This window comes from Bos javanicus, chromosome 19 (genome assembly GCF_032452875.1).
Source record: "Bos javanicus breed banteng chromosome 19, ARS-OSU_banteng_1.0, whole genome shotgun sequence".
Classification (NCBI taxonomy): Eukaryota; Metazoa; Chordata; class Mammalia; order Artiodactyla; family Bovidae; genus Bos; species Bos javanicus.
The window spans coordinates 13,641,227-13,656,014 of record NC_083886.1 but is presented as its reverse complement, the minus strand read 5'-3'; the positions used below and the strand labels follow the sequence as shown (position 1 = coordinate 13,656,014).

The following is a 14,788-nucleotide window of genomic DNA, read 5'->3' as shown; positions in this document are numbered from 1 at the left end:
TGAATAAGACCTGAAGGAGGAAAAGGGGCTAAGTCAAAGCAAAGGCATAACACTTGCAGAGGCCATTAGGCAATTGGTGGACATTTGATTTGGGAGGAATGGTGGTGGGGGTTGTTCAGCACATATTCTTTTTTCCTACTAAATAATGTCCTGACTCCCTTTTGGGAAACTCTATCTTCCCTACTCTGTGCGGTCTTAGTTTAGACATTCCTGTTCAGGGTCCTTTAGTAAAATATAAATGGTCAGGCATATGACCCCAGCTGGACCAGTTAGATTCCCTGTTCCATGATTTTGAATTGTGAATCCAGTAAGGATCAAAATTAAAAACCAAGAAACCTGGTTGGTATGAATATGTCCAGGTGATAATTGACCTCCTTTGGCAGTGCTCATTGACGTGATTGGGTTTTCCTGCCTAATTGTTTGAAAGTACCCTAAGTTAACCTGAACTGGAAATTGTCATTTGTTTGCAAAGAACCCTAACGCTGGAAGGAAAGGACTCCTTGTCTTTAGTGAGAGAGAGAAGGTAGGGATTTAAAATGACGGTGGAGATGAGGATGCTTGCCTGATTGAGAAGGGTGGTACAGACTAAGGAAGGAAGTGTGATGAAGACATTATGGGTGTTAGGCAAGGACTAAATTCTGCAAGGCTTTTTAGAGCATGATAAGGAATTTTATTTTAAATGGTTTTGGGAAGGGATTGAAGAGTAGGAGAGGAAATAAACCCCAGTGGTTAAGAGGTAGACTGTGGAGCCACAGTTCCTAGGTTTCTAATCCCAGTGTTGTCATTTACTGTACAGACTGGGGAAAATTACTTAATACATTGTGACAGTTTTTTCAGCTGTGAAGTGGGGCCTGCTTCATACTGTTGTGGGTATTGGGTAACTTAACACATGCAAAGTACTTAAAATAGTGCCTGGCACATAGTAAATGCTGTGTAAATGTTAGTTGTTGTTACTATTGTTGTTTACTAAAGTAGGGCAGTGACATGATCGAGTTTGTTTTTAAAGGATCATAATGGCTAAAATTATAGGGTAATAACATTGGAGGCCAGGGTGCCATTTAGGGGGCCTGTAGCAGTTTCTAAGCACTTCACCTATTTTATAGATTTTTGTCTTAGTTACCCAGGCCATTCGCTCATAGTATATATGTGATATAATTGACCCTCCAATTGTTAGCAAGGAAAAAATGGGGGAAAGTGATAGTCAGCTTCTCTTTACTTTTCAGGTAGATGGCAGATTTCAAGTTGACTGTTGCCATTTGTAGCATTAGTGAGCTCCCGAGGGCACGGGAGGCAAGGAATTAATATTACTGAAGAATAGAGAGGGGTTTCATGGGGAACTCAACGTGGACTGAGGGCAAGGTCTTACTGCAGGTTCAAAACTAAGGTGAACTTCAGTTTAGAAAAGCAGATGCTAGTTTATCTGGTGTATGTGAAGTGTGTGTGCCTTGCTTTTCACGTAAGCCTTGAAACCTTACGTGACTACAGAGAGGAGGACAAGGAGCAGGTGAAGGAGCAGCAAAAAGAGCAGAAAAACCAACTGGTGTTCCTGTTTCTAACATTCCTGCTCTGTTCAGGTACAGTGCTGGAGTAATTCAGGTAAGTAATTCAGCACACATGAATATCTTCCGTAATCTTTATGTTTTTAAGGACAAATTGTTGCATTATTAGACAGTCCATGAGTTAAAATCTGTGTCCATGAAGCTTTCAGACAGGGCAGTGTCTTTACCTTTTCTTTTTGCATAATGACAGTCATTTACCTATTCAGAATTGGCTAGCGTGTTTCTCTAGGCTAATTTCAGACCTTCCATTAGTCTTGTCCTATCCCTCTGGATGTTTCCCTCAATAAACGTGATTCCGGAATTGAGAACACTGTAAGATGTGGTCTGATCAGTTTGAAGTACAGTGGAAATACGTAGTTCCTGCTCCCTGAGCATTGTACTTGTAGTAATGGAGTTTTAGAATTATGACTGCCATTAGCTTTTAGTAATCTTTTCACATTAGTTGGCTTATTAAGCTCAGATCTCTAGATATTTCTCTTATGAACTGCTACTAAGTCAAGTTTCTCCATTACATACTCTGTTGGTTTTTATTGGGATGGTGTAAGGGTGGGGAAATGGCAGAAAGTGAAGAGGAACTAAAGAGCCTCTTGAGGGTGAAGGAGGGGAGTGAAAAAGCTGGCTTAAAATTAAATATTAAAAAAACTAAGATCGTGGCACTCCCCACTCTTTCTTGGGCTCTAAGATCACTGCGGATGGTGACTGCAGCCGTGAAATCAGATGATTGCTTCTTGGCAGGAAAGCTATGACAAAGCTAGACAGTGTGTTGAAAAGCAGAGACATCACTTTGCAGAGAAAGGTTCATATGGTCAACACTGTGGTCTTCCCAGTGGTCACATACGGTTGTGAGAGCTGGACCTTAAAGAAGGAAGAATGCCAAAGAGTTGATGCCTTCAAACTGTGGTGCTCGAGGACTCCTGAAAGTCCCTTGGACAGTAAGGAGATCAGATCAGTCAACTGATTTGATCCTGGGTATTTAGGATCAAATAAATTCAAGGAAATTAATCCTGAATATTCGTTGGGGGGACTGATGCTAAAGCTGAAGCTCCAGTATTTTGGTTATCTGATGCGAATAGCCGACTCACTGGAAAAGTCCCTGATGCTGGGAAAGATTGAGGACTAAGGAAAAGGGGGTGTCAGAGGATGAGATTGCTGGATGGCATCACTGATGCAATGGACATGAAATTGGGCAAACTTCGGGAGATGGTGAGGGACAAAGCAGCCTGGCTTTCTGCAGTGCATCGGGTCACAAAGAGTCGGACATGACTGGGCAGCTGAACAACAGCAAGGGTGCGAGGTGGAGGCTGAACAATACCATTAGATGGGTTTTTTTGCAGGATATATTAATCAGTACAAAATTAGTAGATTAGTGTGTAGTTGAAGAGATCTTGAGTGATGTGGTTTTTTCCCCCTTAGCTTAGTTTCAACATTTGTTAACTATCTAGAGAAAGAAAGAATGTGTGTAGTTCTCAATTTTGTGTATTATGTATATTCAGAAGTATGTAAGCAACAGAATATTATTAGCATTGTTTAAATACTTTTAGTTGCCAGAGAGAAAAAATAGTAATTAGAGAGTAGAGAAATCAGGCAACACATTGAATGATGAAAATTCCCGTCACTAATAAGGACGTTGTATGCCTCCAGACATGTGATACACACATCCCCTAGGTAGTACCCTGGTCAAGAGTGCATAGCTACAATCTAGATGAAGGAGGCTAAAGAAATGTTCTAAGCAAGTGCTATTCTGGCTTCTCAGCTGCCTATAAAGGATATTATTAGGCCATCTAACAATTCAGAATATGAATGGTAGGTGGTATATTAGGTACATATTATATTAATATAAATTTATGAAGCTGGTAACTGCAGTGTCCTTATTCTTAGAAAATACACTTTGAAGTACTTAGGGATAAAACCATTATTTAAAACACCTTTGTTGCAAGGTTACATGCACAGAATCCTTATACATATGTAGATTGAAAACAAGCAAATGGGGCAAAATGTCAGCAGTAATGAATCTAAGATGGGGGTTCTTTGTTATGTTTTTATTTTTATCACTTTATACATTTGAAATGATCTCCAGATGAGATTAAAAAAAATTGGCTGGCAGTAATAATATGAAATTCAATAAAAGTAAATAAAAAGTGCTACGTTTAAGTTCATAATATGCTTTGGGTGATTATCTGCTTTCATAGCATTTCATTTAAGAGACAACTAGGGTTTTTTGTTTTGCTTTCTTTTTCGTTGATTGCTAATGAGCATAAGATAATTCTACAGTGATAAGTGCATGCATACTCAGTCGCTTGGTCATGTACAGTTCTTTGCAACTCCATAGACTGTAGCCTGCCAGGCTTCTCTGTCCATGGGATTTTCCAGGCAGGAAACTGGAGTAGGTTTTCTTTTACTGCCATTTCCTTCCCCAAGGTATCTTCCTGACCCAGGGATCGAACTCATGTCTCCTGCATTGGCAGGAGGATTCTTTACCACTGAGCTACCTGGGAAACCCCTAGGTATAGTTTAGCCATAAAAAATTAGTATAGTCTTAGAATGCTGTAATACAGTAGACTGTCCTACTTAATCAGTTAAGAAACTGCCTTTCCAGATTAGTCAGTCGATCAAGTCTATGTAGGGATTTTGCGTACAGCTTTGTTCAACTTACAAGTGTAAGTTTGGACCTTCCCTGGTGGTCCTGTGATTGAGAATCTGCCTTTCAGTGCAGGGGATGCAGGTTCAATCCCTGGTCAGGGAACTAATCCCTCATGCTGTAGGGCAACTAAGCCTGCGAGTGTGAATAAGACCTGACACAGCCATAAATATTTTCCCCACTCTTTCCACTGGAATCTGCTGCCACTCTCCTAAACTTAAACAGGATAATTGGGCAGAATACAGCCTGGAATCAAAATACTGAGGACACTTATAGCTGGGTTAGTATTTGTGAAGTTTTGTGATCTAGAAGAGAAATTAACCTGATTTTAAAAAGGTGTTGCGAGTTCCCTGGTGGCCTAGCGGTTAGGATTCTGGGCTTTCACTGCCATGGCCTGGGTTCAGTCCCTGGTTGGGGAACTGACATCCCACAAGCTGTGTGGCTCAGCCAAGGTGGGTAGGGGGCGGGGAGCTTCCAAGTACTGAATGTTTCAAAAAACTGAGCATGCAAAAATGAGAGCAACAGGTGAAAATTCTCAAAAAGAAAAAATGTGTGATGAACTATAAAAGAGAGAACCATATTTTAGCTCAGTAAAACAGAATTACTACAGATGATAAAAAGTAATAAACAACATTATTTTGTGAACTGTAGTGAGCCTTTCCTTCACTTGAAGTGCTTGGGTGGTTGACATAGATGTCTACATTGGCTTGGAAGCTGGAGAATATAAAACTGGGTTTCTTATAGTTCTGAGAGTGCATGGTAATGTTAAAATAGTTGATCCTTGGTTAGTTTTCTATTGTATTCAAAACAGCTTTTCCAGCCAGCTGTTTTTTCACTGTGCATTGTTTTTCGATTTATCCATGTTTATGTGATTCTAGTTCAAGTGTTAACTGCTGTACATTCAGTTCCAACATGAAACTATATTTTTTCCCTCTGTGCCCTGATTGGTGGACATTTAGGTTATATGCACACATTTCCTATTATCAAAAATGCTGCAATAAATACCTCCTTGTGTACATCTATGAGATTTATTTAAGGCACATAACTAGAAATGGAATTGTTGGGTTACATTACATTACTCACCAACTTTTAAAATACCATGACACACAAATAATAAGATAATATCTTAGAATAAACAGGGAAGGCTGCTCAAGGCTGTGGGCAACTGACCTAGAGGTTCTAGCCACTCAGGACCTACCCTGCTGACCCACGGTCACACTTAAACCATCCACGGCATATCACTTGGAAAGTGCAGTCCAAGATGTATAAAGATATGTATATCTTTAGCATTATTATGTGATGCCAAATTTCTCCCCCAAGTGATTATACCAGGCTATTAAAATCTCACTGTATTAAGAATCTATTGCTGTTTTAACAGAATATTCCCAAACCTAACAGTTCAAAACATTTATCATCTCCCATGGTTTCTGTGGCTTAGGAACCTGGGAATGGCTTAACTAGGTGGTTTTGGCTCAAGGGTCTCTCGGGTGGTTGGAATCAGAGTGTCAAGTATGACTGTGTTCTGAAAGCTTGAATGGGGTGGGGCATTCACTTCTAGGACAACCTACTCACATGGCTATTGCCAGGAGGCCTCCATTCCTTGCCCAGTGGGCTTCTCTGTAGGGCTGTTTGCTGCGTCTTCATGCCGTGGCAGCCGCCTTCCTGGAGCGAGTGATCTGAGAGACAACAGGGTAGCAGCCACGATGTGCTTTTATGATCTAGTGTCAAAAACAAGTGACATCTCATCACCTCCTCCATATTTTTTTTTTTGGTTAGCTGTGAGTCACTCAGTCTCTCCTGCCCTTAAGTGGAGGGGAATTAAGCTCTACTTCTTAAAATGTATCAGTATGTGCAAATATTCTAAAACCGCACACAGAGTCCCCGCTTCTTCATGATTGTTTATTCATTCACCAAGTATTTATTAAATGCCTGCTATGTTACAGGTACTGCTCTAGGTTTTGAGGATTCTGCAGTGAACGAAACAGGTGAAGATTTCTTGACCCATGGATCTTACTTTATAGTAGGGGGAAACATGATAAACTAAAGTAAATAAGTAGAATATATATTGTATGCAGTGAAAAGTGCTGGCATGAAATATTAAGCAGGAAACATGTGGGAGGCGGGAGTCATACTTTTAAATGGAATGGTCAGGGGAGGTCTGAGAGATGACGCTGGAGTGAAGAGATGAGGGCCTGGGGGTGACTGGGGCATGGGAATTCAGGCAGAAGGAGCAACAATCCGCAGTGTCCTTTTCATGATTTTTATTTTTTAAACTGAGGAACTTGAAGAGTTGCCATTAACCGATGTAGCAAAGACCAGAGCGGATTAGTAGAGGGTGGTTAGGAGTTCAGTTTCAGACAAGTTACATTCAAGGTGCTTATCAGGTATTGAAGTGGTGATACCCATTTGGCTTCTGGTTATGAGAATCAGCTAGTGAGAGCTAGGCTAAAGACATCAGTTTGTGGCTGAATCAAGGGATTGAGTGTAGGCAGAAAAGGGGAGGGGAAGAACAGGGAAAGGTCCAGGGACTGAGCCCTGAGATACTGTCACTGTTCAGAGGTAGGGGCATGAATGGAGGAATGGGGTCAGACAAGACAGAAAGAGCCACAAGTAAAAAACAAGATAGTTTGGGAGAGTGTCCTAAAAACTAAGAGAATAAAGTATTTCAAGAAGGTGAGTATTTCCTTATATGTCAGTTATACCTCAATTTAAAAAAAAATGTATTTACTGTTGAAAGCTCAGGTAAAGCAAAGACTTGAGAGGTGATGTGAGTCATTGGTGACCTTGATAAAGTGGCTTTTGGTTGGATAGTGAGACCACAGTTGTGACTGGAATTGGTTTAAGAAAGAGCGAGAAGAGGCAATTTTGATATAACAAGTTTTAGACACTCTTCCTAGGAATTTGGGAAGGAGAGCTGGGGCTCTAGCTGGAGTCAAAACCCAGGAGAGGGTTTGCTACTGTTGTTTTAAAAAGGGAAGAAATAATCAGAGTTTATGGGAAGGATCCACTCACCCGGTGCAAAACACCATGTAGGAGATAAAATACAGTTGTTACAGTGATGTCCTATGACAGTTGCATTAACATAATTTTGTAAACAAATGTATGGAAATAAATGGATTGTTTCATATAAAAAGACATGTGGGAGAGATGATATTGTTTCAGTAATGAAAAACATCAGTTCTGCTTTTTCTCTTGGTTTTATTTTTCTATCCCATATTTTCACCTCAAATACCTTTATTGAGATTTAACTGACATACAGTACTGTATATTAAGTTTAAGGTGTATAGCATTAAAAAGATAATATCCTTTAGATTTGAATATTTAAGCTAAAAGAAATGCTTTGTTATTATCACTTTACCTGTCTTTATTCTGGCACATGGGGGAAAAATATAAAAAATTAAGTTCTAGCTTTTGTTTTTAAAGTTTAACTTGTTGCATGGTAATTCTTATTGGCCCATAGTAAAATTATAGTATTTAGTACCACTCTTATGGTGAATAGTCATTTTTATTCTAGCTTTTTGGGAGAGAAGTTTGCTCATCAAAATTTGTACTGTTGATCAAAATTACTTGAGTGCAAATGTAGCAAAGGTGCCTCCTAGTGTCTCCCTGATGGAATTGCATGTGCGTCTTACAACTCATTGATTCATTGTACAGATATTTGAGCGCAGACACCCTGATGCTGGGAAAGACTGAGGACAGGAGTAGAAGGGGGCAGCAGAGGATGAGTTGGTTGAATAGCGTCACCGACTCAATGGACGTGAGTTTGAGAAAACTCTAGAAGATGGTGAGGGACAGGGAAGCCTGGTGTGCTGCAGTCCATGGGCTTGCAAAGAGTCAGACCTGACTTGGCGACTGAACGAGTATGCCAAACACAGGTCTTTGCCCTCATGGAAGCTTATGGTTTAGAGAAGGGGAGAGGCATTCGTCAAATGATCACAAAAAGAAGAAGGAATATTTTACCTAACTGGAGAGCCACTGAAGTGATGTTTGAACTGAGCTTTGAAGAATTACGAAAAGCTAATAGAGAAAGAAAATGTGTTCTTGGCATAAGAACTGCATTTGTGAACAGCTCTGTGATAGGAGGAGGCCTGGCGAATATAAGGGACTCTGAATAGGGTATGTGGAACAGAGATATGAGAATAAGAGGCATTGATCAAGTGAGAAAACACTGCATTTTTCTAGGCTGTGGTTAAGAGTTATGCACGAGTAAACTACTGCAGAGTTAGGGAAGCAACTAGGTTGTGTGTGTGTGTTTTAATTATGGCAAAAGACCTATAGCAAAATCTACCATTTTAATCGTTTTAAGAATTCAGTTCAGTTGAAGTATATTAAGTACATTTAAATTGTTGTGCCAGCAGCCCTCGGAGCTCAGGCTCCGGCCGAGGTTCCAGCTGCGAGCTCTTCGCGGGGAGAGGCGCGGGGCCCGGGGCCAGTGGTAGGCAGACGGGGGCCGGGAAGAGGGAGCGAGGGTAGCCGGGGAGAGAGGGGCCGGCGACAGCCGCGCGGTGCTCAGGACCGACGGCCAAAGCTCTTTCGAACTTGAGCGCAGAGTTGCGCCACTGCCCCCGCGGCCCGAGCGATGAAGATGGTGGCCCCCTGGACGCGGTTCTCCTCCAACAGCTGCTGCCTCTGCTGCCATGTCCGCACTGGCACCATCCTGCTCGGCGTCTGGTACTTGATCCTCAATGCCGTGGTACTGCTGATTCTGTTGAGCGCCCTGGATGATCCAGATCATTACCACTTTTCAAGTTCTGAACTCGGGGGTGACTTTGAGTTCATGGATGATGCCAACATGTGCATTGCCATCGCGATTTCTGTTCTCATGATCCTTATCTGTGCCATGGCTACGTACGGCGCATACAAGCAACGCGCAGGCTGGATCATCCCATTCTTCTGCTACCAGATCTTTGATTTTGCCCTCAACACCTTGGTTGCGGTCACCGTACTTGTTTATCCAAACTCCATCCAGGAATACATATGACAGCTGCCTCCTGATTTTCCTTACAAAGATGATATCATGTCAGTGAATCCTACCTGTTTGGTCCTCATTATTCTTCTGTTCATCAGCATTATCTTGGCTTTTAAGGGTTACATGATTAGCTGTGTTTGGAACTGCTACCGATATATCAATGGCAGGAACTCCTCTGATGTCCTGGTTTATGTTACCAGCAACGACACTACGGTGCTGCTACCCCCGTACGATGACGCCACTGTGAACAGCGCCACCAAGGAGCCGCCGCCCCCGTACGTGTCTGCCTGAGCCTGGAAGTCGGGCGGCGCGAGAGCAACAGCCAGACTTGTCATTCATCAGAGCAATAGTTCTTTAATTTTTCTTCTGAGATGAGCTCTCTGAGCTTATTTGTCGCAGAAATGCTACAGTTTAAAATTTTAGATGTTAAGTTGAAACTCTGTAGTTTGAAACCTATGCTTTAGCTGGAGCACCTTGCTAGAGTAGCTGTAGAAATTCTCTCTGTGGGGTGGGGTGGGGTGGGCTCCCCTAGTTTTCCCTTGGCGTTGGAACCACCGGACAACCCGGATGAATCTCGAGTCCGAGACGTCTGTTGTACGTGCTGAGCCCCAGAGTCGAAGACTTTCCAACGCTTCTCTCTTCACTCCCTCTTTCTCTCTTGAACGTGTATAATCAAGTCAAAATTAGACAGTGCTTTCCTTGGCCATTCCAATTTATAGAAGAAACCCTTAGGAGAACAGGAATGTTACTTGTGTAAGGAGTCCATATAAATACATAAAACAAGAATTTCCTTAGATATTTACTTTATGATTTAAAAAAATAAATAAATAAATTGTTGTGCCGCCAGTAGCACCATCCGCCTTGCTAAGTCACTTCAGTCGTGTCCGACTCTGTGCGACCCCATAGACAGCAGCCCACCAGGCTCCCCTGTACCTGGGATTCTCCAGGCAAGAACACTGGAGTGGGTTGCCATTTCCTTCTCCAATGCATGAAAGTGAAAAGTGAAAGTGAAGTCGCTCAGTCGTGTCCGACTCTTAGCGACCCCATGGACTGCAGCCCACCAGGCTCCTCCGTCCATGGGATTTTCCAGGCAAGAGTACTGGATTGGGGTGCCATTGCCTTCTCTAACAATCCGCCCTAAATCTGTGTTTTAAAGAGATGATTTTGGTTGAGTTTTGAGGGTGGATTAGGTGAGACAAAAGTTGCTGGGAGTCTCTTCGTGGGAAGCCACTCAAGGAGTGAGGTGATGCTGAAATTTCCTAGGGGTAAGGGCGTTAGGTGTCCTGCACCCTGCTGGCCACAGTGTGCCTCAGGAGCGAGCAGAGAACACACTGAGCCCCAGAAGAAAGGCCTTGTTCTCCTCGGGTGTCATTCCAGTGCCCCTAGTGAGAGCAAAAGGGAAATGGCCATTGAACAGGCAGCCAGCAACATCTGCCATGATGTATCCCTCCCTTCAATATGTAGAGGAAGAACATTCTGTGCCCATTTAATGGTGTACAAACCCTAGACCAATGATAAAAACACTTAGCTCAATTCTGATTCCTACTCATTTGATCTCAGGTAAAGCCATGGGAAATAATGGAAATAGAGAGCTTATTTTTGGGGGCTCCAGAATCACTGCAGATGGTGACTGCAGCCATAAAATTAAAACACGCTTGTTCCTTGGAAGAAAAGCTATGACCAACCTAGACAGCATATTAAAAAGCAGAGACATTACTTTGCCAACAAAAGTCTGTCTAGTCAAAGCTATGGTTTTTCCGGTAGTCATGAATGGATGTGAGAGTTGGACTATAAAGAAAGCTGAGTGCCAAAGAGTTGATGCTTTTGAACTGTGGAGTTGGAGAAGACTCTTGAAGGACCCTTGGACTGCAAGGAGATCCAACCAGTCCATCCTAAAGGAAATCAGTCCTGAATATTCATTGGAGGGACTGATGCTGAAGCTAAAACTGCAGTACTTTGGCCACCTGATGCGAAGAGCTGACTCATTTGAAAAGACCCTGATGCTGGGAAAGATTGAAGGCGGGAGGAAAAGGGGATGACAGAGGATAAGATGGTTGGATGGCATCACCGACTTGATGGACATGAGTTTGAGTAAGCTTCAGGAGTTGGTGATGGACAGGGAAGCCTGGTGTGCTGCAGTCCACGGGGTCACAAAGAGTCAGACACGACTGAACGACTGAACTGAACTGAAAGCCATGCAGAAGACTTCTCTGGTGGCTCAGTGTAAAGAGTCCACCTGAAGTGCAGGAGGACTCTTTATCTCTATGGACTCCCTAAGTCCATACTGATACAAAAAGATTATAAAGAAGTAGAAGATTGGAAAGCTTTTCTTTAGACAAGATAACTAGGGGCTTGCCTGGTGGTCCTGTGGTTAAGAATCCACCTGCCAGTGCAGGGGACACAGGTTCGATCCCTGGTCCAGGAAGATTCAGCATGTTGCGGAGCACCTAAGCCTGTGTGCCACGACTCCTGAGCCCAGGCTCTAGAGTCTCTGTTCTGCAACAAGAGAAGCCACTGCAGTGAGAAGCCCGAGCACTGCAACTGGAGGCTACACCCACTCGCCACAGCTAGAGAAAGCCTGTGTGCAGCAACGACCCAGTGCAGCCAAAGATACAAAAATAGGGAAAGACAACTAATAAATGTTAGTGTTCTGTCTTCAGTTTACAACTATTACAATAACATGTGATTTGTGCAAGAATCATTAATGGATGCTAAAAGCTGGCGTATTTTGGTAAGGAACAGGATATTTTACACAGTCTCCAACCATCACCCTTCAGATTACTTGGGGATACCTTTACAGCGTTGGTGGACAGCAATTTAACTGAATAATCAAACTCGGCATTGCCAGTGGCACAGACTGACACTGTACCTCCTAACGTGATTAGCTGAGAAAGTGGTATTCCGGCCAAAACCAAATTTAACCTGAATACAAGCCTTTATATCTTGCAGAACACAAAGAAGCAAACAAACAGCAAAACCGTAAATCAAGGGTCATTCTGCAAAACAGCTGGCCTGGAGACTTTTGACAATGGTCTGTTAGTGTCATGAATGACAAAAATCACGAAACCTAGAGAGTTGTTCTGGGTTAAAAACAACTAAAAATATGCCAACTAAATGCAAGGAATGATCCTTGAGTGGATCCTGGACATTAAAAAAGGGGTTGTTGGATTTTCCTGGTGGTCCCGTGGTTCAGAATCTGCCTGCCAATGCATGGGACCCAGGCTCGATCCCTGGTCTGGGAAGATCCCACATGCCGGGGAGCGACTAAGCCTGTGTACCCACAACTGCTGAGCTCCCATGCTGCAGCCACTGAGGCCCGAGAGCTCTAGAGCCCATGCTCTGCAACAAGAGAAGCCACTGCAGTGAGAAGGCCCTGCTTGCTGCAACTAGAGAAGGCAGCGACAAAGACCCAACGCAGCCATAAATGTTTCTTTAAGAAAAAAAATTATTGCAAAATTCCCTGGTGATCCAGTGGTTAGGACTCAGCACTTTTACTGAGGGGCCCGGGTTTGGTCCTTGGTCAGGACACACAGCGTGGCCAAAGACACTGCAGGACACACAGTGTGGCCAAAAAAGAGAGACATTATTGAGATAATTGTAAAAATTTGAAGATAGGTTTTATATTACACAATTCTGGATCAGCATGCCATTTTCTGACTATGGTTCTATAGAAGAAATATCCTTATGCTCAGATTAAAGAAGAAATACACCATATTGTCGGGTTGGGAAATAGAATATTGTTAAGATGGCATTTCTATCCAAATTGATCTATGGTTCAGTGTTCAGTTCAGTCGCTCAGTCGTGTCCTACTCTTTGCGGTCCCATGGACCGCAGCATACCAGGCCTCCCTGTCCATCACCAACTCCTGGAGTCCACCCAAACTCATGTCCATTGAGTCGGTCATGCCATCCAACCATCTCATCTTCTGTCGTCCCCTTTTCCTCCTGCCCTCTATCCAGCATCAGGGTCTTTTCAAATGAGTCAGCTCTTCGCATCAGGTGGCCAAAGTATTGGAGTTTCAGCTTCAGCATCAGTCCTTCCAATGAATATTCAGGACTGATCTCCTTTAGGATGGACTGGTCTAAGGGATTCTCAAGAGTCTTCTCCCAACACCATAGTTCAAAAGCGTTCAATTCTTTGGCGCTCAGCTTTCTTCACAGTCCAACTCTCACATCCATACATGACCACTGGAAAAACCATAGCCTTGACTAGATGGACCTTTGTTGGCAAAGTAATGTCTCTGCTTTTTAATATGCTGTCTAGGTTGGTTCCTTCCAAGGAGTAAGCATCTTTTAATTTCATAGCTGCAATCACCATCTGCAGTGATTTTGGAGCCCAGAAAAATAAAGTCAGCCACTGTTTCCACATCTATTTGCCATGAAGTGATAGGACCGGATGCCATGATCTTCGTTTTCTGAACGTTGAGCTTTAAGCCAACTTTTTCACTCTCCTCTTTCACTTTCATCAAGAGACTCTTTAGTTCTTCTTCACTTTCTGCCATAAGGGTATTGTCATCTGCGTATCTGAGGTTATTGATATGTAGTCCCATTCAAAACCCAGAGTTTGGGACTTCCCTGGTGATCCAGTGGTTAGGACTTCTTGCTTCCATTCTAGGGGGCACAGGTTTGATCCCTCGTGAGGAAACGGAGATCCCACATGCCAAGTTGTTGGCTCTTTGGTGATGCCAGGCTCCTCTGTGCCTGGGATTCCCAGGCAAGAATACTGGAGTGGATTGCCATTTCCTTCTCCAGGGGATCTTCCCGACCCAGGGATCAAACCCGTGCCTCCTGCTTTGGCAGGCGGATTCTTTACCTGCTGAGCCACTAGGGAAGCCCTTTTTTCATGCTGCGTGGTATGGCCAAAAACAAAAAAAATAATTAAAAAAAGAAACAGTTTCAGAAATTTAAGTTAAAAGAAATGTATGTTTCTTCTGGAAATGTACTGAGGTTTAGTGAGAAGAAAAGAGATGAACAGCATATTGGGGACTATGGGAGTTGCAAGCTTGAGAGAACATATTTGGGAGTTGCAAGCTTGAGAGAATGATTTTGTAGAAGGAGTATACATATATACTTGTATATATATCCATAGACATCTCTAGAAGAATACATGAGGACAACAGTTATTCCCTCAGTGTAGAACCAGAAAGCACATGAGTGGGAACAGAGATTTTTGTATCTTTTGGTTTTTGTGCTATGTGAAATAACTTATTTAAAAATATTTTCCAATTTATAAAGATATTATTGTTAGTTTATATATGAGAAATTGTGACCCTTCTTCAAGGTTATATAGTTTGCATTAGATTGAAAGTTGGAATTTCTTTTTTTTAACCTAGATTTTAATTTTAGACATATTAGGGATTCTGCTGTATGTAAATTTATGTTCTTACTTGCAATGGCAATATAAATTCCAAATATTGGGGGAAAACTACTTTTGAAGGCTTTTAACATCACGTATGAACCCTGTAATTCTACTTTAATATTTATCTTAACTGTTTTTCTATCCATGTTCATTTTTATAGTTTCAACCAGGGATTTTTCTTTTACTGGTATAAATTGATGAATGTGTCTTTGTGTGCTGGCCTGGATTATAATTAGCTTTTAGTGGTCATATGTGTTCTCTTTT

At 42.4% G+C, this 14,788-nt stretch overlaps 1 protein-coding gene and 1 pseudogene across 2 annotated transcripts in view; both read left to right on the top strand.

The window, feature by feature from the left end:
* Positions 1–14,788, top strand: part of PPM1D (protein phosphatase, Mg2+/Mn2+ dependent 1D) — a 61,117-nt gene that overhangs the window by 30,215 nt on the left and 16,114 nt on the right. The gene's annotated exons all lie outside the window — the stretch shown is intronic.
* LOC133231729 (lysosomal-associated transmembrane protein 4B-like) lies at positions 8,678–9,945 on the top strand (annotated as a pseudogene).